At 35.4% G+C, this 23,176-nt stretch overlaps 1 long non-coding RNA gene across 1 annotated transcript; it reads left to right on the top strand.

Annotated features, from left to right (window-relative positions):
• LOC113313426 lies at window positions 1-1,683 on the top strand. The gene is made up of 3 exons (XR_003341835.1): window positions 1-149; window positions 888-1,176; window positions 1,283-1,683. It is a non-coding gene; the product is annotated as an uncharacterized LOC113313426 (long non-coding RNA).
• Window positions 1,684-23,176: the final 21,493 nt, after the last annotated feature.

Genomic DNA, 23,176 nt, shown 5'->3' on the forward strand with positions numbered 1-23,176 from the left:
TTTCTTTTTCTTTCTTTCAGTTTCTCAGTTTCTCTAGTGGTAGTAGCGGCCGCTTCTTCTTCTTCCTCTCAGTCACAGACTCAGATTCTCACTTTCTCAGTTTCAGTATCGTTCATGATCATCGAACACAAGAACAACAACAAGTAACTGTAAGTCATAAGCGATTCCTTTCCTTGTCTTCTTCATTTGATATTTGTGAATATGTGAATATGTGAGTCTGTTCTTGTTAGTTGATATTTTCTTCTGTTCTTTTTGTGAATCTATGAATAATATGTGATTGTTTGTTACTTACTTACTTGTTAGTTGTTAGTTTGTTACTGATTTTTGATTATTTTGAATGAAACCCTAGATTTATAAATTAGGGTTCTTGTTTTTAGTTCAGATTTGTTCAGATTTGGGGGTTTCGATTTGGGGTTTTGATTTATATTAGGGGATTTGATTTGGGGTCTTGTTTTATGTATTTGTGCTCACTTCTCACTGGGTTTGTTTCCTCTTTGTGATGTATTGATGTTTGTAACTCTGAATCTCTGATATATAGATTGATAGAACTCTTATAACTGATGAATAATATCAGTTATTAACTCTAATATGTTTGTTTCCTCTTTGATAGAATTTTGATGTTTGCAAGTTTGTAACTCTGATATATAGATTGATTTGGGGTCTTGTTTTATGGAGATGTATGAGCTACTCTGATATATAGTAGTGTTAGAGACTTAGAGTTGCTCTTGCTCATACAGAGCTCTTAGTGGATAATAGATAGAGAAATACTAGTGATGGTCCATGGAGCTACATCTTTTGAGTAATTCTCTGTAAACACTAGCTTCTTAATTCTTATTAGTGTTCTTGCTCACACAATTATTGAATACCCTTCTTGTTATTTGTAACAGGAAGCAATATGGAAGAACCAAGTCAAGACACACATCAAACTGGAGTTGGATCATCTAATGTACCTAGTCAATCTACAACTGGGGAAGGATATACTAGCAACGTCGGTGTCTTCTGTTGCATCGGAATCAACATTCAGCACTGGAAAGCGTGTGCTTAGTCCTTAGAGAAGCTCTTTATCTCCTAGGACAGTTGAAGCATTGTTATGCACACAAAGCTGGCTACAAAAGCCAATTGCTCTTGATCTTCTATCGGACTATGTACCAGATGATTTCTCAAGCATTGAGGAAGGTAATGTTGAATTGTAATCTGTTGTTTTTTTTTGTTTTTGTTTTTTTGTTTGTTTCTTTACTTGTCAATTTGAATTTGTTATTAACTTAAAGTATTTTCTGTGCAGCAATATTGGGTGCTTATCCAGTATCAGAGGAGTTTGATGATCCAATGATGCTTGACTAATGAAGTAATGATTGTTGAAGTTCATATCTTGTTGCAGACTTGAGATGGAAAGGAAATATGGTCTATGGAAGTGCTGGTTTACATTTAACACTTTATGTTAATTTTTGAACATTAAGTGTTATGTTAGTTGGTCACTTGGTCTTGATCTTGAAGAACTTAAGCAGTTGGATGATTGCAGTACTCTTGCAGACTTGGCAGACTTGCAGTAACTTACTTTGAACTTATGTCATACTTTGAAGTTGGTTTTTATCAGTTTATGGAATTATGTTAGTTGGTTTTAAAGAACTTATGTTAATTATGTCTATGTTGTTATGTTATTATGCTGTATGAATGGTTGTGGCAGGGAATAACAGGTAAAAATAGAAGGAACATAAGCTGTAACTTGTTACAGTTCTGACAAGGTTTAAAACCGGGACCGAACTGAGCCGACTCGGACCGGTTTAAAATCGAACCGAGTAATAGTCGGCTCGACCCGGTTTCAAATTCTAGAACCGGCACCTAGTCGGCTCGGTGCAAGGTATCACCAAAATGCCGAGCCGACCGGCCGATGTGCAGGCCTAAACCTAACTCCATTTTCATCTTCTCCTTTCCTACCTCTGTGTACTTTAACCACCACCTGTATCTACCTCTCCATCATATACTTCTTTTTTTTTACCACCAAAACCACCCATCTCTACCTCTCCAATTCTCTCATTTAATGTAATTGTTCTCTATTATTTCACCTGCCTAGTGAAGGTTGCCCTAGGTATACTGATTGCAGCAAGAAAAATGCATGAAACATTATATCAATCTTTAAAGTGAAGAGAGGAACCATACCGAAGATAGTGAGTGGTCAAGATGAAGTGGTTCAATTTTGATTAGACAACTAGTAAGTTTCAGAATTCTTATACAGTTTCAGAATTCTTATACCTAATTTTATGGTTGTCTATGGTTGTCTATTGATAAATGTGGGAAGTCTTGTATAAATAGAGATGGGTTTATGATGTAAAAGGCATGCCCGGAGTAGCCGGTTCTCCAAGCTTTAATATAATTTAGGTTTAATTCCAGTATTTTTCATTCATGTTCTAATTACTTAGCCAGGGCTTAGATGAAACTCTTAATCTAATATTAGATAATTTTGGTTATGAATTTGTTCTTGTTGTGCTTAACTGCTTAAGGATAGATTTAATCTTTGTGCTACAACATATCGCTTTCACCTTGTTTGTCATGCAACCTAGGTAGTTGGAACAATTCTATGTTGTTGTGCTGCAACTCATGCTTAAATGAATCAATTTGTCTTTTGATTAGTTGTGCTTTAATTAGACAATTAATGCTTAGGATGAATACTTTAGTTGTGATAAATTATCCATCTTCAGATCACCTTGAATATGCGGCAGACTCGAATCTTCATCGCTATTCGTTAAAAGGACAAGATTAATATCCATAACTGAATTATCTAGTGCAGGTTAAGCAGTGAATTCGATTTCCCTAGTGCCTTTTAATTGAATTTTAGTCTTGTTTGTGTAGTATGACTTTATATTCTCGTCGTATCGACAACCCATTTCGTCTAAATTTGTATTAGTAGAACCTTAGAAATTTAGTTTCACCACTCCGACTCCCCGTAGGATCGACCCGTACTTGCCATTATCTATATTTAGACGCCGTGCGCTTGCAGTTTATAATTGTAGGTTTCTAATCCTACCAGTGTGCAAATGTTAACTAAAGTGAAAGATGTTACCCACAATACTTGTATGAATGTAGTCAAAGGATTCTTATCTATAGCGCAATAGTTGAGAGAAGCACCCATTTAACTCGACCACATGATTAGATACTCTAAGCGCATGTTCCTTTTCAGCAAGTATGTGATAGTTGCCTTGGATCCTGCGCTCCAAGCTTGTTTAGGCGATGGAGACAGGGACAACGTTTCACACATACTGCTATCCAAGTGTCGAGAACCTCGTCAATAGTTTTTTGGCTTGCTAAATAATGATGATAGGTTTTTACTCATTTCATCGACTACATGATTAATTCCCATGGATCCTGCGTTCCACGCTTTGTTAAGCGACGGAAACAGGGAGAATCCCATTTTTTTATTATTAATGTCGATATATGAAGAGGAGCCTTATATAAATTTTTGATTTTTGATTTTTGGCTCACTCTTTATGAGTGTAAGAAAATTGTGTATGGGGTTTTTATATAAACTCAACCAATTATTACCTTGCTACAACATCCATGACAGTATCAGGATCCCAACAAATCACTTCAGAGAAACATATAACTGCAAAAATAAAAAGAAAGTGATTCAATAATGATTAATTGCGAGGATGAGTCTTTCAAACGACTACCATGCTATTACTAGCACCCGAGTTTCGCATTCAATTATGGACGTATATAATTAAGGATTGTATAATGATAAAGTGGAACTCAATCTATAGCCGTAAGAACCGTTTCAACCTAAAATGGTTTAGAGTGTCATCCTAAATAGCTCATAATAACTCCAAAAGATGAAGTCTCAAGAATGCAAGAAATCAAAGAGTATAATTTATTTATTTATTTATTTTATATGCAAGCCAAACATGCTTAACTACTCCTCCACACTTAAACTCAACATTATCCTCAATGTTCAAAACCGAAAATTCTGACATAACATCCCTGAAAAACTCAAAACATGTACAAATGGGTAGGGAACTAGGAAAAACATACTAAACTAAAGTTGTTCGCCTATGTCTTTTCTATGATGTGCCAAAAGGGCACAGTGTTTCGATAAACGTTCTAAAAGATATGGCCTCGGGACTGACAAACATGCAATCTGAAAAAGTTATGGAAAAATACCAAAACTCAAATGTCCAGGCCTATCGCTCCAACTTAACAGACTCCGAATTCAGATTTTCTTTCTGAAAAATAAAGGAGAGTCGGTCCTCTTTAAAATTTGGGGTCAACCACTCAAATCGGACTCCGTATGAAGTCTCGAGAGCTGTTTCCGTGACAACTGCACAGTCAGAATTTTTCTGACAAAAATAGTTCGTCAAAGCTTTCATTATAGATATAGGACTTTGTAAAATCTAAGATGGGAACACAAGATATGATATGAAAAACTAAGAAAATTAAAAACAAAAGAGACACAAAACCGATGGGTTGCCTACCATGTAGCGTTTGGTTTAACGTCGTCAGCCAGACGTTATTGTTATCGTCCGTACACTAATAATCTGAAAATTTGGTAATCCTTCCAAATAACAATTTGCAATTCAAATAACAGCTTCCCAAAAACATTAGCACAAAACATAAATATTGAAGCTATTAGTTTATTGAAGTTTCCCCCACACTTGGTCCTTTCCACACTCGGAAGTGGATAGAGAACATAAAATTCGGGAACTTCAAAAGGTTCCCCAGCTTGGTGAACCTGCACAATTCTCGAATCAAACACATCAAGTGGTGGATACTTAGAAGCAAAATAATCCGTTAAAATTTTGGAAACACACAACTCCAATCCTAAGTGAGGTATTTTCTTAAAAGTTGGGTTAACAACTCTTTGAGAAGCTACTTCAATTGGATGGAAAAGATCAATAGATATAGAATTAAGCAAAGGATTAGACAAACCTTGTATCGGATCCTAATCTGTAATTATCTCTAGTGAATTATTTACCTCAAGTGTATCGTGGTCCTCTATCGAGCTTTTAATTTCTTCTTCAACCACAATCTCAGCATCATTATATTCCTTGACTAGCTCAATTGGGTCTTCACGACTTCAATAAATTTGGTTTCATTCTCAATATCTATCTCTTCAACAACCTCGTCATCGGAATTGGAATCTCTCCTAAAAAGTCTAGTTCATTGATGCAACTCATAATATCTCTGTTTGAGTACGTTAAACCATTTATAACAATAGATACGTCATACCCAGTCTACTTCTTTTGAATAGGCGAAGGATCTTTATTATGATCCAGAGTTGGAATAATCGTATCATTGTTGCAAGGACTTTCAAGAGGTTGTTCATCTTCATCAGAATCATTGTCATCCTCAAAATCGTCAACTTCCCGACGACGTTCGAATTCCATGTCTATGGCCTTCTTAATTTCGTCAATAGTCTCTTGTGATGCATCGACTTCTTCCAGTTGGTTGTATCGCGCATATAGTTTTTGATGTTAACACGCTTTCCACCGTTATGCACAATATCCTCTTTTTTAAAGAGTGAAGGAAAAACACGATAAAGAGGAATAGGTTTTGATTCAATATCATAAATTTTTAGTTCCAAACTCTCTGTCATCTGCACATTACTAGAAAACAATTGATCAGAAGCATAACTATCCTTCCATCCTCGTGATAGTTCACTTACATGCCCGTCATAAGGTTGTTGACATGTATGAGAATATCCATAAGGTTCCGTGTGATATTGATCATATCCAAAAGATTGGTTTTGATTATACCCATAGGACGGTTGGTAGTTGTCATATGAATGAGATTGAAAATCATATTGATTACCACTGTTGTCTGTGTAATCTTGTGCTCCGTACATGTTATTTCCATAAGGAAACATGACGATTCACAAGAAAAAGAAAATCAAAAGAAAATCTGAAAAAATAAAATAAAAACAAGCTAAACAAATAACAAATCAATTAGCAACTGCTCCCCGGCACCGGCGCCAAAATTTGATGGTCGTCGCAGGTGCAATCAAATTAATAAACATATTTCCCACTAATTAACTAGTAATATAGCGGTAGTAAGAGATCGTTCCCACAGAGAGCTGTGTAATGGATAGGTTATTTGATCAGCAAGATAAAGTAAATAACAAAGGGGGTTTGGTTGTGAGATAATAAAAAGACAATAAAGAAGAAAAGGATGATTAAGGAATCCTTCGCCGTTACCAAGCGATAACTGGATTAGAATACTTATCTATTGTTCGTAAGGACCATTCATCACCAACCACGGAATAGCAGCTAGCTCAGTGCTATCCCCAAAACTCCATTTACCACAGATACAGAAGCTCTTCAATATCATATTCTCTTCAACGGAACCACCAAGTAGCAGTTCACTCAAGGTGTAATCCAATCGAACGTTTTAAGTTTTGTGAATTAGGTTGATCCCAGTAGTTAAACTCTTAGCTCAAGGTTTACTTGCTGGTGTTGTCTTCACTCACGATTGCTCCACAGAATCCCTCTACAAGGTCTCGCGATTTCTACTTGTGTAGAGAGTTATTCGACGATTACTTATCTCCTAACTTCTACTAGCAATAAAACGATCAATATATCAATCTAGCGTGCACTCCAAATCAATCTAAGAAACACTCATAAACCCTAGATATGGTAAAAAAAAACGATTATTGTTAGAGCATTGCTCGGTTGAACCTACTAGCGTTGGTATGTCAAGTTAGTTGTCAATTTTATTTTCCAAAATGCATTCTTGATTTAGTATACTAAAGATAGTTTCGTACTAGATTAAGTCTAAGAAGTAGAATCGAAGCTATCATTGACGGATGAAGTTTGAAGATTACAAGAAGACATCAACAAGGACTTCATCAACAAATGTATGTGGTAATTAATTTCATTTGGATGCTTGTTCAATTCTATCTTTCTAATCTATCGAAACAAATGCTCACTCTATGGAAAAATTCCTATGACGGTAAATGTACATTCATGTATATATACTCGAGGTTATTAGAGCCACGACTTTTGTGACAATAACCTTTATCCCTGTAAAGGTTCTCATGTTATAGTGAATGATCTTACGAATTCATCGAGCCAAGAATCACTCAATTTCGAGTTATAACGATGAAGTTATGAGTGATTTATTAAAGTAACAATCATAAGTGTTGCTGGAATTGTTACAGTTTGTTAGTAGGAAACAATCCATGAACTGTTTGTAACGGTTCACGGACTTGAGCCCAATTACGTGACTAGAAGCCATTTTTGGTCATGTTTTTGATGTTTCCTTATCTAGGCAAGATAGCTATTACTCCAAACATATTTGATTACCATATTAAAGTGTTTGTGATTCCTTCCAAAGTTAAAATGTGATTTATTCTCATAAACACTGCTAATTAATTATTTATTTAATTATTTTGGCAAGAGTTGTAACTTAGGAAAGACTCTCAAAATTAGGAGAGTCTTGAAAAAGGAAAATAGTTTTGCGTAGCTTTCAAGTTACCTTTCACTATAAATAAAGGGTTCGTGAGTGCTACACGTTTTCATCCCCTTTGGAAAATTTGTGTAAGCTTCATAAGGTTGTTTTCCATGTCTTCTGTTCTTCGTGAACAAGAGTGAGATAAAAGTCTTTGTATTGGGGATCACAAAGCTGAGTTGGATTTAATCTTCGTGATTGATTATACAACTTGTAATATAGGTTTTCACCTCTTGTCTATTCTAAGGTTTTCTCTTCTGATATAAAACCATTAAAGAGTTGTTGATCATAAATCCTAGGTTTTGATAGATTTCAGTTTCCGGTCGTATACCAACACTTGTTAGTCGAAATCGGAAGTAGAAAGAAGACTTCGATTAAGGTATCTCGTAAAAATCCTTAAGAATTTTTAAACAAGATATCTCTAGATTTATTCTTGTTGTTCTTGTTGTAGAATTATTAGGGTTTTCTGAACTTGGAAATTGATCTTTGGAATCGCCCAAGTTCACTTACGAAAATCAGGTTCACTGACTCCTTGTGTGTACGCATACTGATTGTAAGTTAAAACCCTAACCTACAAGTTTGTTTCGGTATCTCTAATTTTATCTGGTAGTTGTTCGAAGCAAAAACAAGATTTCCAAAACCTTGATTTACATCTAAAGGGAACAAAGAATTGGTGGCTAGAGGCAGAAAGCAAGGGCACCGCGGAAATGCTGTGATAAGTATAGAAGAACACAGTGGGCTTGGTTGGAGATATTTGCTTAAAAGAGAAAGTAGGCTTGATAGAAGAATTATCAAACAAACCCAAGGCTAGACCAATTTTCATAACCCGATACATCAACATTTGATGCAAGCGTTCCACACCGAATCACCTCATTTCTCCCCAATTTCATTTTATCTACTAGAAACCTAACTAGGCACGCACAGGAAACCGGCCGGGCCGAGGAACAATACCGGAACCGCCAGAACCGGCGACGAACCGAGGTGTACCGAATATCCTCCAGCCGGCAACGGTATTGAAACTCAGAACCGACCATTACTCGGCTCGGCGCACGGTACCAGTCAAAAAGCCGGCCGAGCCGAGCCATATAATACCGAATAATACTATCCTTTGATTTCTATACCTAGTCCTAATCCTGACCCTCCATTTTGATAACCCTAAAAATAAAACTTTCTTTTCACATCATTTCATTTCTTTTTCTTTCTTTCAGTTTCTCATTTTCTCTAGTGGTAGTAGCGGCCGCTTCTTCTTCTTCCTCTCAGTCACAGACTCAGATTCTCAGTTTCTCAGTTTCAGTATCGTTCATACAGATATAACTCTTTGTTTTATTCAATCAGGCTAGCAAATTCCAATTTGTTTGATTGCTGATTGAATTGAGAAATAGAGATATAACTCTTTGATATACTTTTCTTAAGATTGAGTCTGACTGTCTAGTTGATTCTCTTTAAAGTATATTGGAGTTAGTTTATACAGATTGCCAAATGAATTATTGGGAGTGGTTGTTATACCCCCCCCCCCCCCCCCCCGCTTTTTCAATGATGATAAAAACTCTCAATAGATTTATATTAATAACAAAGCTTCACGCTTATAACATTGAATTCATCCTTAATCAACAAAGGATTTAGCTACTCATATTACAAAGAAGATGTATAATGGTGGTTTCCTCCTAAAGGGGTAAACCCTAGATTTTGATATAGAACTTGTGATATGAGATTGATATTCGATATGATGTCAAAGGCCTGATACCTATTTATATATGTTTACATTGCTTGGCCTTCAAATATCTAGTTCGGTTCAAGAACCCGACCCGAAAATAAAATAAAGACCCTAACCATGAGTTTTTTCCTTCCATGGTATGCATACCCGTACGCATACTTGAATTTCAGTATGCATACCCGTATGAGTACTTGCTTGTCTTCGGTTTTCAATAAAAAGCTTTTTTTGGCCAAAACTTCTTCGTCCGAACATAGAATGACCTCATTCTTTTTTAAAAAAATTCCTCTTTCAATTCTCTTCAAGATGGTGATGAGAAATACTTAATTTGAATGAGTTAATCTCGGTTTTTGGCTCTTCTCTTGATTTTTAGCGTTTTGCTCCTTTTCGTCGCACTTCTTCCACTTCTCTTCGACTTGGGAACTTGGATACTTGGAATACTTCTCTTCTTAGCTATTTTTAATACTTGGTAGCTCCTTTTTTGATGATTCACCTAATTGAGATAATTAAGAGAAAACAATAGTAATAATATGAATACATGCAAGAATAATATCTTAAACAAGTATGGAATGTACATTAAAATCATATAAATAATGCACTTATCAAATTACCCCATACTTAGCTTTTGTTATTCCTCGAGCAAACTAAATAAAACTAATCCTAAATACAACAACTCCATGTCGTTGAGAAAAAGGTTGCACTTAGCTAATGCAACATGCCTTTAAACCCCTAGGTGTCCCTAGTGGACGAGTTATAGTCTCATGAGGGTTTACAAGAGGTATACCCACAAAACCTACTCCAATATCTCGCCTTGGTAGAACCACTAAGGATAAACACAAAGTAATAGCTAAATAATTAGCTTGCGTACGTTCTTTAGCTGCAAACATCCCACATACATTCCAATCATCACACACAAGCAATTTTTTATGTGTGACATTCAACCTGATTGCAAAACTCTACTAAGATAGTCATCGTACTTGTTGCAATGTTTTCCACAACACTCGCATACTGAAATCACATGGATAGATAAGAAAATGGAAATTGAAAAGTGAAGTGTGTGATGAGTGTTAAATAGTGCATAATTCTTTATCGTTTTACTGGCATTTATCTCATCTTTTGTGCTTAAATTCTCCATTTTATCCCAAATTCTATATTTTCAGTGTTTTCAAGAATAAACGATTTACTAGTTTGCTTTGTGTTTTTAGGTAGTAACTAAAGCTTGGTTGTCTTGAGAAGATAAAGGAACAAAGAATTGGTTCCTAGAGGCAGAAAGCAAGGGCACCACGGAAAGGTTGTGAGAAGTATAGAAGAACACAGTGGGCTTGGTTGGAGATATTTGCTTAAAAGAGAAACTGGGCTTCATAGAAGAATTATCAAACAAACCCAAGGCTTGACCCATTTTCATAACCCGATGCATCAACATTTGATGCAAGCGTTCCACAACGAATCACCTCATTTCTCCCCAATTTCATTCTATCGACCAGAAACCTAACTCCATTTTCATCTTCTCCTTTCCTACCTCTGTGTACTTTAACCACCACCCATCTCTACCTCTCCATCATGTACTTCTTTTTATTTTACCACCAAAACCACCCATCTCTACCTCTCCAATACTCTCATTTAATGTAATTGTTCTCTATTACTTCACCTTCCTAGTGAAAGTTGCCCTAGGTATACTAATTGCAGCAAGAAAAATGCATGAAACATTACATCAATCTGTAAAGTGAAGAGAGGCAACATACCGAAGATAGTGAGTGGTCAAGATGAAGTGGTTCAATTTTGATTAGACAATTAGTAAGTTTTATAATTCTTATACCTAATTTTATGGTTGTCTATTGATAATTGGGGGAAGTCTTGTATAATTAGAGATGGGTTTATGATGTAAAACGCATGCCCGGAGTAGCCGGTGCTCCAAGCTTGAATATAATTTAGGTTTAATTTCAGTATTTTTCATTCATGTTCTAATTTCTTATCTAGGGCTTAGATGAAACTCTTAATCTAATATTAGATAATTTTAGTTATGAATTTGTTCTTGTTGTGCTTAACTGCTTAAGGATAGATTTAATCTTTGTGCTACAACATATTGCTTTCACCTTGTTTTTCATGCAACCTAGGTAGTTGGAATAATTGTATGTTGTTATGCTGCAACTCATGCTTAAATGAATCAATTTGTCTTTTGATTAGTTAAGCTTTAATCAGACAATTAATGCTTAGGATGAATATTTAGTTGTGATAAATTATCCATCTTCAGATCACCTTGAATATGCGGCAGACTCGAATCTTCACCGCTATTCGTTAAAAAGACAAGAGTAATATCCATAACTGAATTATCTAGTGCAGGTTAAGCAGTGAATTCTATTGCCCTAGTGCCTTTTAATTGAATTTTAGTCTTGTTTGTGTAGTATAACTTTCTATTCTCGTCGTATCGACAACCCATTTCGTCCAAATTTGTATTAGCAGAACCTTAGAAATTTAGTTTCACCACTTCGACTCCCCGTAGAATCGACCCGTATTTGCCGTTATCTATGTTTTAGACGGCGTGCGCTTGCGGTTTATAATTGTAGGTTTCTAATCCTACCAGTGTGCAAATATTAACTATAGTGAAAGATGTTACCCACAATACTTGTATGAATGTAGTCAAAGGATTCTTATTTATAGCGCAATAGTTGAGAGAAGCACCCATTTAACTCGACCACATGATTAGATACTCTAAGCGCATGTTCCTTTTCAGCAAGTATGTGATAGTTGCCTTGGATCCTGCGTTCCACGCTTGTTTAGGCGACAGAGACAGGGACAACGTTTCACACATACTGTTATCCAAGTGGCGAGAATCTCGTCAATAATCTTTTGACTTGCTAAATAATGATGATAGGTTTTTACTCATCTCATAGACTACATGATTAATTCCCATGGATCCTGCATTCCACGCTTGTTTAGGCGACGGAAACAGGGAGAAACCTATCTTTTTATTATTAATGTTGATATGTGAAGAGGGGCCTTATATAAATTTTTGATTTTTGATTTTTGGCTCACTCTTTATGAGTGTAAGACAATTGTCTATGGGGGTTTTATATTAACTCAACCAATGATTACCTTGCTACAACATCCATGACAGTATCAGGATCCCAACAAATCACTTCAGAGAAACATATAACTGCAAAAATAAAAAGAAAGTGATTCAGTAATGATTAATTGCGAGGATGAATATTTCAAACGACTACCATGCTATTGCTAGCACCTGAGTTTCGCATTCAATTATGGACGTATATAATTAAGGATTGTAGAATGATAAAGTGGAACTCAATCTATAGTCGTAAGAACTGTTTCAACATAAAATGGTTTAGAGTGTCATCCTAAATAGCTCATAATTAACTCCAAAAGATGAAGTCTCAAGAATGCAAGAAATCAAAGAGTATAATTTATTTATTGTATATGCAAGCCAAACATGCTTAACTACTCCCCACACTTAAACTCAACATTGTCCTCAATGTTCAAAACCGAAAATTCTGACATAACAGCCCTTAAAAACTCAAAAACTGTACAAATGGGTAGGGAACTAGGAAAAACATCCTCAACTAAAGTTGTTCGCCTACGTCTTTTCTATGATGTGTCAAAAGGTCACAGTGTTTTGATAAACGGTCTAAAAGATATGGCCTCCGGACTGACAGACATGCAATCTGAAAAAGTTATGGAAAAATACCAAAACTCAAATGTCCAGGACTATCCCTCAAACTTAACAGACTCCGAATTCAGATTTTCTTTTTGAAACGAAAGGTGAGTAGGTCCTCTTTAAAATTTGTGGTCAACCACTCAAATCGGACTCCGTATGAAGTCTCGAGAGTTGTTTCCGTGACAAATGCGCAGTCAGAATTTTTCTGACAAAAATAGTTCGTCAAAGCTTTCATTATAGATATAGGTCTTTGTAAAATCTAAGATGGGAACACAAGATATGATATGAAAAACTAAGAAAATTGAAAACAAAAGAGATACAAAACTGATGGGTTGCCTCCCATGTAGCGCTTGGTTTAACGTGTCAGCCAGACGTTATTGTTATCGTCCGTACACTAATAATCTGAAAATTTGGTAATCCTTCCAAATAACAATATGCAATTCAAATAATAGATTCACAAAAACATTAGCACAAAACATAAATATTGAAGCTATCAATTTATTGAAGTTTCCCCCACACTTGGTCCTTTCTACACTCGGAAGTGGATAAAGAACATAGAATTCGGGAACTTCAAAAGGTTCCCCAGCTTGGTGAACCTGCACAATTCTCGAATAAAAAACATCAAGTGGTGGATACTTAGAAGCAAAATAATCCATTAAAATTTTGGAAACACACCACTCCAATCCTAAGTGAGGTATTTTCTTAAAAGTTGGGTTAACAACTCTTTGAGAAGCTACTTCAATTGGATGGAAAAGATCAATAGATATAGAATTAAGCAAAGGATTAGACAAAACTTGTATCGGATCCTCATCTGTAATTATCTCTAGTGAATTATTTACCTCAAGTGTATCGTGGTCCTCTATCGAGCTTTTAATTTCTTCTTCAACCACAATCTCAGCATCATTATATTCCTTGACTAGCTCAATTGGGTCTTCCACGACTTCAATCAATTTGGTTTCATTCTCAATCTCTATCTATTCAACGACCTCGTCATCGGAATTTGAATCCTCTCCTAAAAAGTCTAGTTCATTGATGCAACTCATAATATCTCCGTTTGAGTACGTTACACCATTTATAACAATAGATATGTCATACCCAATCTCCTCCTTTTGAATAGGCGAAGGATCTTTATTATGATCCAGAGTTGGAATAATCGTATCATTGTTGCAAGGACTTTCAAGAGGTTGTTCATCTTCATCAGAATCATTGTCAACCTAAAAATCATCAACATCCCGACGACGTTCGAATTCCATGTCTATGGCCTTCTTAATTTTGTCAAGAGTCTCTTGTGATGCACCGGCTTCTTCCAGTTGGTTGTATCACGCATATAGTTTTCTGATGTTAACACACTTTCCACCGTTATGCACAATCTCCTCTTTTGGAAAGAGTGAAGGAAAAACACGATAAAGAGGAATAGGTTTTGATTCAATATCATAAATTTTTTAGTTCTAAACTCTCTGTCATCTGCACATTACTAGAAAATAATTGATCAGAAGCATAACTATCCTTCCGTCCTCGTGATTGTTCACTTACATGCCCGTCATAAGGTTGTTAACATGTATGAGAATATCCATAAGGTTCCGTGGGATATTGATCATAAGTAAAAGTTTGGTTTTGATTATACACATAGGACGGTTGGTAGTTGTCATATGAATGAGATTGAAAACCATATTGATTACCATTGTTGTATGTGTAATCTTGTGCTTCGTACATGTTATTTCCGTAAGGAAACATGACGATTCACAAGAAAAAGAAAATCAAAACAAAAATCTAAAAAAATCAAATAAAAACAAGCTAAACAAATAACAAATAAATTATCAACTGCTCCCCGGCACCAACGCCAAAATTTGATGGTCGTCGCAGGTGCAATCAAATTAATAAACATATTTCCCACTAATTAACTAGTAATATAGCGGTAGTAAGAGATCGTTCCCACAGAGAGCTGTGTAATGGATAGGTTATTTGATCAGCAAGATAAAGTAAATAACAAAGGGGGTTTGGTTGTGAGATAAATAAAAAGAAAATAAAGAAGAAAATGATGACTAAGGAATCCTTCGCCGTTACCGAGCGCTAACTGGATTAGAATACTTACCTATTGTTCATAAGAACCATTCATCACCAACCACAGAATAGCAGCTAGCTCAGTGCTATCCCCAAAAATCGAGTCTTGTTATTAGGAGGGAAAGAATCGATACGAGGAGGGATTGAAAATTTGAGAGGAGGGATTGGCCACCTAAAAAAGTGTTAAATTATCAATATTACCCTTGAACTTAACTAGGGTTAAATTTATTAACCAAACAATCAATTAATAAAACTAATCTCCTTGCGCCACACGGCTCGTGTAACCATTTTCCTTTCTCGCAATTCATCTAACAAAAAAACAGAAAAAGTGCTCATACATACTATATCGATAAATATGTATGTCATAGTATGCATTACCATCGTAATCACTGCATACTACTCTTAGCATTTAGCTACTCTTCGCATTCCAATCAAAATAGTAGCTAGTTAGTTGTATCCTTGTATGCAATATAGTTCTGTGTTTGTATACATCTATGTGGAAAACAAAAACATATATATAATCTTTCTCAAACCAAAACTTAAAAGAGTGTTTCACCTGGAAATGTGGTCAGCTGCTCTGCGAAAAAGATTGGACCTGTAGGATTGTGGGACACTAACACATTTAACCACTGTATGTTAAATAAATGATATAAACATTTGAAAAAATGTTACTGGACTTTTAATTGAATTTCTTACAGTTTTATACGATTAAGAATCAGAAGGAGACTATTTTATTCGACTAAGAATCAAAAGCATAAACTCTTATCACATTTAATGGTACCACACTTTCTTTTCCTCTTTGTCGTTGTCTTGGGTACATAAGCTTTGCTTCTATGATCAGAAAATTTGCGGCTTCTTTCACATTATATAACCATGTTTTGAATTTTGGAAGACGATTTCACTATCACATAGTTGAGAGTTAATCCTATTTCCGTAATCCACATAGCAGCTTCCGTTTTCGAATCAAATACCTATGCAAATAAGGAATGTCGATGTGCGTTAAACATCAACTAAACTCAGGTATGTTCAAAATTAAACGGATCATAAGATACCTTTATGAGAGACAATATACCTCTTCGGTCTGGAAATACTCGGTTAAGTCCAGGAATTCATGTGGCAATGGTACTAGTTGATCATCCTCGTTGTTTTAGACATTTTTGTACAGAGAGTGCAAAGACATTCAGTATAAGAGTCGAATTTATAGTTTTTCTATGGAACATAGTCTGATTATACAGACACATCACTGGAATATATAATTAGTATAACATATATCCAAACAAATGTGATCAATGGAGAATAGTTAGATTACAATCATACGTCTGCAGATTTATAGTTTGTATAAAATATAATTCACTTCTCTCTGTGATCAACATCCCCTCATGTCAATATCCTGTAACTAAGCTACGCTAGTAGAAACAAATGAAGTAAAACCTCAACACCATTGCCGATACATTGCACACACAAAAGAAAAATGATTAACGCATGCAAAAAGAGAAGTAAAAAACAAGGAAATTTCTTACTGATCAGAAGCGACGTCAACAAACATATACAGGTAACAACAGTAAAGAAAATACCCGACAAGATTTTTATGTTCTAATAGGTTTTTGTAAGGGTTAGGGTTTTTCTTTTTTGGCCGAAGAGATAAACATGAATACGATGAATTCTTAGAAAGAATGATTGAGAACGGTTAAAGGTTCGTGTGGGTAGGTTGGGAATATTTAAAATATTTACTTATTTTCTTCGTATCCGACTTTGACTGCACGTTGACTAGAATTTAGCCAAAATCTTTCCCTCCTCGTATAGATTCTTTCCCTCCTAATAACAGGACTCCAAAACTCCTTTTACCACGGATACGGAAGCTCTCCAATATCAGATTCTCTTCAACCGAACCACCAACTAGTAGCTCACTCAAGGTGTAATCCAGTCGAATGCTTTAAGCTTTGTGAATTAGGTTGATCCCAGTAGTTAAACTCTTAGATCAAGGTTTACTTGCTGGTGTTGTCTTCACTCACGATTGCTCCACAGAATCTCTCTGTAAGGTCTCGCGATTTCTACTTGTGTATAGAGTTATTCGACGATTACTTATCTCCTAACTTCTACTAGCAGTATAATGATCAATAGATCAATCTAGCGTGCACTCCAAATCAATCAAAGAATCACGCATAAACCCTAGATATGGTAAAAATAAACGATTGTTGTTAGAGAATTGCTCGGTTGAACCTACTAGGGTTGGTATGTCAAGTTAGTTGTCAATTTTATTTGCCAAAATGCATTCTTGATTTAGTATACTAAAGATAGTTTCGTACTAAATTAAGTCTAAGAAGTAGAATCTAAGCTATCATTGAAGGATGAAGTTTGAAGATTACAAGAAGACATCAACGAGGACTTCATCAACAAATGTATGTGGTAATTGATTTCATTTGGATTCTTGTTCAATTCTACCTTTATAATCTATCGAAACAAATGCTCACTCTATGGAACAATTCCTATGACGGTAAATGTACATTCATGTATATATACTCGAGGTTATTAGAGCCACGACTTTTGTGACAATAACCTTTATCCCTGGAAAGGTTCTCATGTTATAGTGAATGAGCGTACAAATTCATCGATCCAAGAATCACTCAATTCCGAGTTATAACGATGAAGTTATGAGTGATTTATTAAAGTAACAATCATAAGTGTTGTTGTAATTGTTACAGTTCGTTAGTAGGAAATAACCCATTAACTGTTTGTAATGGTTCACGGACTTGAACCCAATTACGTGACTAGAAGCCATTCTTGGTCATGTTTTTGATGTTTCCTTATCTATGCAAGATAGCTATTACTCCAAACATATTTTATTACCATATTAAAGTGTTTGTGATTCCTTCCGAAGTTAAAATGTGATTTATTCAGATAAATACTGCTAATTAATTATTTATTAAATTATTTTGGGAAGAGTTGTAACTCAGGAAAGACTCCCAAAATTAGGAGAGTCTTGAAAAAGGAAAATAGCTTTGCGTAGCTTTCAAGTTACCTTTCATTATAAATAAAGGGTTCGTGAGTGCTACACGCGTTTTCATCCCTTTGGAAAATTTGTGTAAGCTTCATAAGGTTGTTTTCCATGTCTTATGTTCTTCGTGAACAAGAGTGAGATAAAAGTCTGTGTATTGGGGATCACAAAGCCGAGTTGGATTTAATCTTCGTGATTGATTATACAACTTGTAATCTAGGTTTTCACCTCTTATCTATTCTAAGGTTTTCTCTTCTGATATAAAACCATTAAAGAGTTGTTGATCATAAACCCTAGGTTATGATAGATTTCAGTTTCCAGTCGTATACCAACACTTGTTAGTCGAAATCGGAAGTAGAAAGAAAACTTCGATTAAGGTATCTCGTAAAAATCCTTAAGAATTTTTAAACAAGATATCTCTAGATTTATTCTTGTTGTTCTTGTTGTAGAATTATTAGGGTTTTCTTAACTTGGAAATTGATCTTTGGAATCGCCCAAGTTCACTTACGAAAATCAGGTTCACGAACTCCTTGTGTGTACGCATACTGATTGTAAGTTAAAACCCTAATCTACAAGTTTGTTTCGGTATCTCTACTTTTATCTGGTAGTTGTTCGAAACAAACACAATATTTCCGAAACCTTGATTTACATCTAAAGGGAAATCAAATCGGTGTTTTGTGAAAACAAAAGGTTGAAAAATATCAACCGTGTTGTTGTATCTTTTGAAGAGAACTTTGTTCTGCCAGAAGATTTTCGGGAATAACTTCTAAAGGGAATTTGTGTTCTGCTAGAATTTATACGAGAATAATTCCTAAAGAGAACCGGTGTTCTGCTAGGAGTTCTATAAGTGCTTGAATACAGCTGAAGCAGGTATTACATCTAGTCCAAATAGGTAGTAGGAAATTGGTGTAACAACTTATAATCAGTGTGTGTTTATTCTGGACTAGGTCCCGGGGTTTTTCTGCATTTGTAGTTTTCCTCGTTAACAAAATTTCTGGTGTCTGTGTTATTTCTTTTCCGCATTATATTGTTTATCTTTATAATTGAAATATCACAGGTTGTGCGTCAGTTCAATCAGTTGGGAATCCAACCTTTGGTTATTGATTAAATTGTTTGACACTTGGATATTGGTTTTTGATACCGTCCAAGTTATTTCTTATATTCAATCGGGCTCGCAAATTCCTATTTGTTTGATTGAGGATTGAATTGAGAAATAGAGATATAACCCTTTGATATACTTTTATTAAGATTGAGTCTGACTGTCTAGTTGATTCTCATGAAAGTATATTGGATTTAATCTATACAGATTTCCAAACGAACTATTGGGAGTGGTTGTTATACCCCCCGCTTTTTCAATGATGATAAAAATTCTCAATAGATTTATATTAATAATAAAGCTTCAAGCTTAGAACATTGAATTCATCCTTAATCAACAAAGGATTTAGCTACTCATATTAAAAAGAAGATGAATAATGGTGGTTTCCCCCAAAAGGGGTAAACCCTAGGTTTTGATATAGAACTTGTGATATGAGATTGATATTCGATATGATGTTAAAGGCCTAATACCTATTTATATAGGTTTACATTCCTTGTCCTTCAAGTATCTAGTTCGGTTCAAGAACCCGACCCGAAAATACGAAATAAAGACCCTAACCGTGAGTTTTGGCCTTCCATGGTATGCATACCCGTACGCATACTTGAATTTCAGTATGCATACCCGTATGAGTACTAGCTTGTCTTCGGTTTTCAATAAAAAGCTTTTTTTTGGCCAAAACTTCTTCGTCCGAACACAGAATGACCTCATTCTTTTTGATTTTTTTTCCTCTTTCAATTCTCTTCAAGATGGTGATAAGAAATACTTAATTTGAATGAGTTAATCTAGGTCTTTGGCTCGTCTCTTGATTTTGAGCGTTTTGCTCCTTTTCGTCGCACTTCTTCCACTTCTCTTCGACTTGGGCACTTGGATACTTGGAATAATTCTCTTCTTAGCTATTTTTAACACCTGGTAGCTCCTTTTTGGAGGATTCACCTAATTGAGACAAATAAGAGAAAACAATAGTAATAATATGAATACATGCAAGAATAATAGTTTAAACAAGTATGGAATGGACACTAAAATCATATAAATTATGCACTTATCAAATTATCCCGCATTTAGATTTTGCTAGTCCTCGAGCAAACTAAATAAAACTAATCCTAAATACAACAACTCCATGTCTTTGAGAAAACGGTTGCACTTAGCTAATGCAACATGCCTTTAATCCCTAGGTGTCCCTAGTGGACGAGTTATAGTCTCATGAGGTTTTACAAGAGGCATACCCACAAAACCTACTCCATTTTCTCGCCTTGGAAGAACCACTAAGGATAGACACAAAGTAATAGCTAAATAATTAGCTTGCATACGTTCTTTATCTGCAAACATCCCATATACATTCCAATCATCACACATAAGCAATTATTTATGTGTGACGTTCAACCTGATTGCAAAACTCTACTAAGATATTCATCGTACTTGTTGCAATGTTTTCCACAACACTCGCATACTGAAATCACATGGATAGATAAGAAAATGGAAATAGAAAAGTGAAGTGTGTGATGAGTGTCAAATAGTGCATAATTCTTTATCGTTTTACTGGCATTTATCTCATCTTGTGTGCTTAAATTCTCCATTTTATCCCAAATTCTGTATTTTCAGTGTTTTCAAGAATAAACGATTTTACTAGTTTGTTTTGTGTTTTTAGGTAGTAACTAAAGCTTGGATGTCTTGAGAAGATAAAGGAACAAAGAATTGGTGGCTAGAGGCAGAAAGCAAGGGCACCGCGGAAATGCTGTGAGAAGTATAGAAGAACACAGTGGGCTTGGTTGGAGATATTTGCTTAAAAGAGAAAGTGGGCTTGATAGAAGAATTATCAACAAACCCAAGGCTTGACCCATTTTCATAACCCGATACATCAACATTTGATGCAAGTGTTCCACACCGAATCACCTCATTTCTCCCCAATTTCATTTTATCGACCAGAAACCTAACTCCATTTTCATCTTCTCCTTTCCTACTTCTGTGTACTTTAACCACCACCCATCTCTACCTCTCCATCATGTAATTTTTTTTTTTTTTACCTTCAAAACCACCCATCTCTACCTCTCCAATTCTCTAATTTAATGTAATTGTTCTCTATTACTTCACCTGCCTAGTGAAGGTTGACCTAGGTATACTGATTGCAGCAAGAAAAATGCATGAAACATTACATCAATCTGTAAAGTAAAGAGAGGCACCATACCGAAGATAGTGAGTGGTCTATGAAGTGGTTCAATTTTGATTAGACAACTAGTAAGTTTCAGAATTCTTATACCTAATTTTATGGTTGTCTATTGATAATTGGGGGAAGTCTTGTATAAATAGAGATGAGTTTATGATGTAAAAGGCTAGCCCGGAGAAGCCGGTGCTCTAAGCTTTAATCAGCCAATTAATGCTTAGGATGAATACTTTAGTTGTGATAAATTATCCATCTTCAGATCACCTTGAATATGCGCCAGACTCGAATCTTCACCGTTATTCGTTAAAAGGACAAGAGTAATATCCATAACTGAATTATCTAGTGCAGGTTAAGCAGTGAATTCGATGGCCCTAGTGTCATTTAATTGAATTTTAGTCTTGTTTGTGTAGTATAACTTTCTATTCTCGTCGTATCGACAACCCATTTCGTCTAAATTTGTATTAGTAGAACCTTAGAGATTTAGTTTCTCCACTCTGACTCCCCGTAGGATCGACCCGTATTTGCTGTTATCTATGTTTTAAACGTCGTGCGCTTGCGGTTTATAATTGTAGGTTTCTAATCCTACCAGTGTGCAAATGTTAACTAAAGTGAAAGATGTTACCCACAATACTTGTATGAATGTAGTCAAAGGATTCTTATTTATAGCGCAATAGTTGAGAAAAGCACCCATTTAACTCGACCACATGATTAGATACTCTAAGCACATGTTCCTTTTCAGCAAGTATGTGATAGTTGCCTTGGATCCTGCGTTCCACGCTTGTTTAGGCGACGAAGACATGGACAACATTTCACACATACTGCTATCCAAGTGTCGAGAACCTCGTCATTAGTATTTTTACTTGCTAAATAATGATGATAGGTTTTAACTCATTTCATCGACTACATGATTAATTCCCATGGATCCTACGTTCCATGCTTTTTTAGGCGACGAAAACAGGGAGAACCCTATCTTTTTATTATTAATGTCGATATATGAAGAGGAGCCTTATATAAATTTTTGTTTTTTGATTTTTGGCTCACTCTCTATGAGTGTAAGACAATTATCTATGGAGGTTTTATATAAACTCAACCAATGATTACCTTGCTACAACATCCATGACAGTATCAGGATCCCAACAAATAACTTCAGAGAAACATATAACTGCAAAAATAAAAAGAAAGTGATTCAGTAATGATTAATTGCGAGGATGAATCTTTCAAACGACTACCATGCTATTGCTAGCACTTGAGTTTCACATTCAATTATGGACGTATATAATTAAGGATTGTAGAATGATAAAGTGGAACTCAATCTATAGCCGTAAGAACTGTTTCAACCTAAAATGGTTTAGAGTGTCATCCTAAATAGCTCATAATTTACTTCAAAAGATGAAGTCTCAAGAATGCAAGAAATCAAAGAGTATTATTTATTTATTTTATATGCAAGCCAAACTTCTTAACTACTCCCCCACACTTAAACTCAACATTGTCCTCAATGTTCAAAACCGAAAATTCTGACATAACATCCCTGAAAAACTCGAAAACTGTACAAATGGGTAGGGAACTAGGAAAAACATCATAATAAAGCTGTTCGCCTACGTCTTTTCTATGATGTGTCAAAAGGGCACAGTGTTTCGATAAACAGTCTAAAAGATATGGCCTCCGGACTGATAGACATGCAATCTGAAAAAGTTATGGAAAAATACCAAAACTCAAATGTCCAGGCCTATCGCTCCAACTTAACAGACTTCGAATTCAGATTTTCTTTCTGAAAAAGAAAGGTGAGTCGGTCCTCTTTAAAAGTTGGGGTCAACCACTCAAATCGGACTCCGTATGAAGTCTCGAGAGTTGTTTCCGTGACAACTGCGCAGTCAGAATTTTTCTGAAAAAAATAGGTCGTCAAAGCTTTCATTATAGATATAGGAATTTGTAAAATCTAAGATGGGAATGCAAGATATGATATGAAAAACTAAGAAAATTAAAAACAAAAGGGATAGAGATACAAAACTGATAGGTTTCCTCCCATGTTGCGCTTGGTTTAACGTCGCCAT

Source organism: Papaver somniferum, chromosome 9, assembly GCF_003573695.1.
Source record: "Papaver somniferum cultivar HN1 chromosome 9, ASM357369v1, whole genome shotgun sequence".
Taxonomy (NCBI): Eukaryota; Viridiplantae; Streptophyta; class Magnoliopsida; order Ranunculales; family Papaveraceae; genus Papaver; species Papaver somniferum.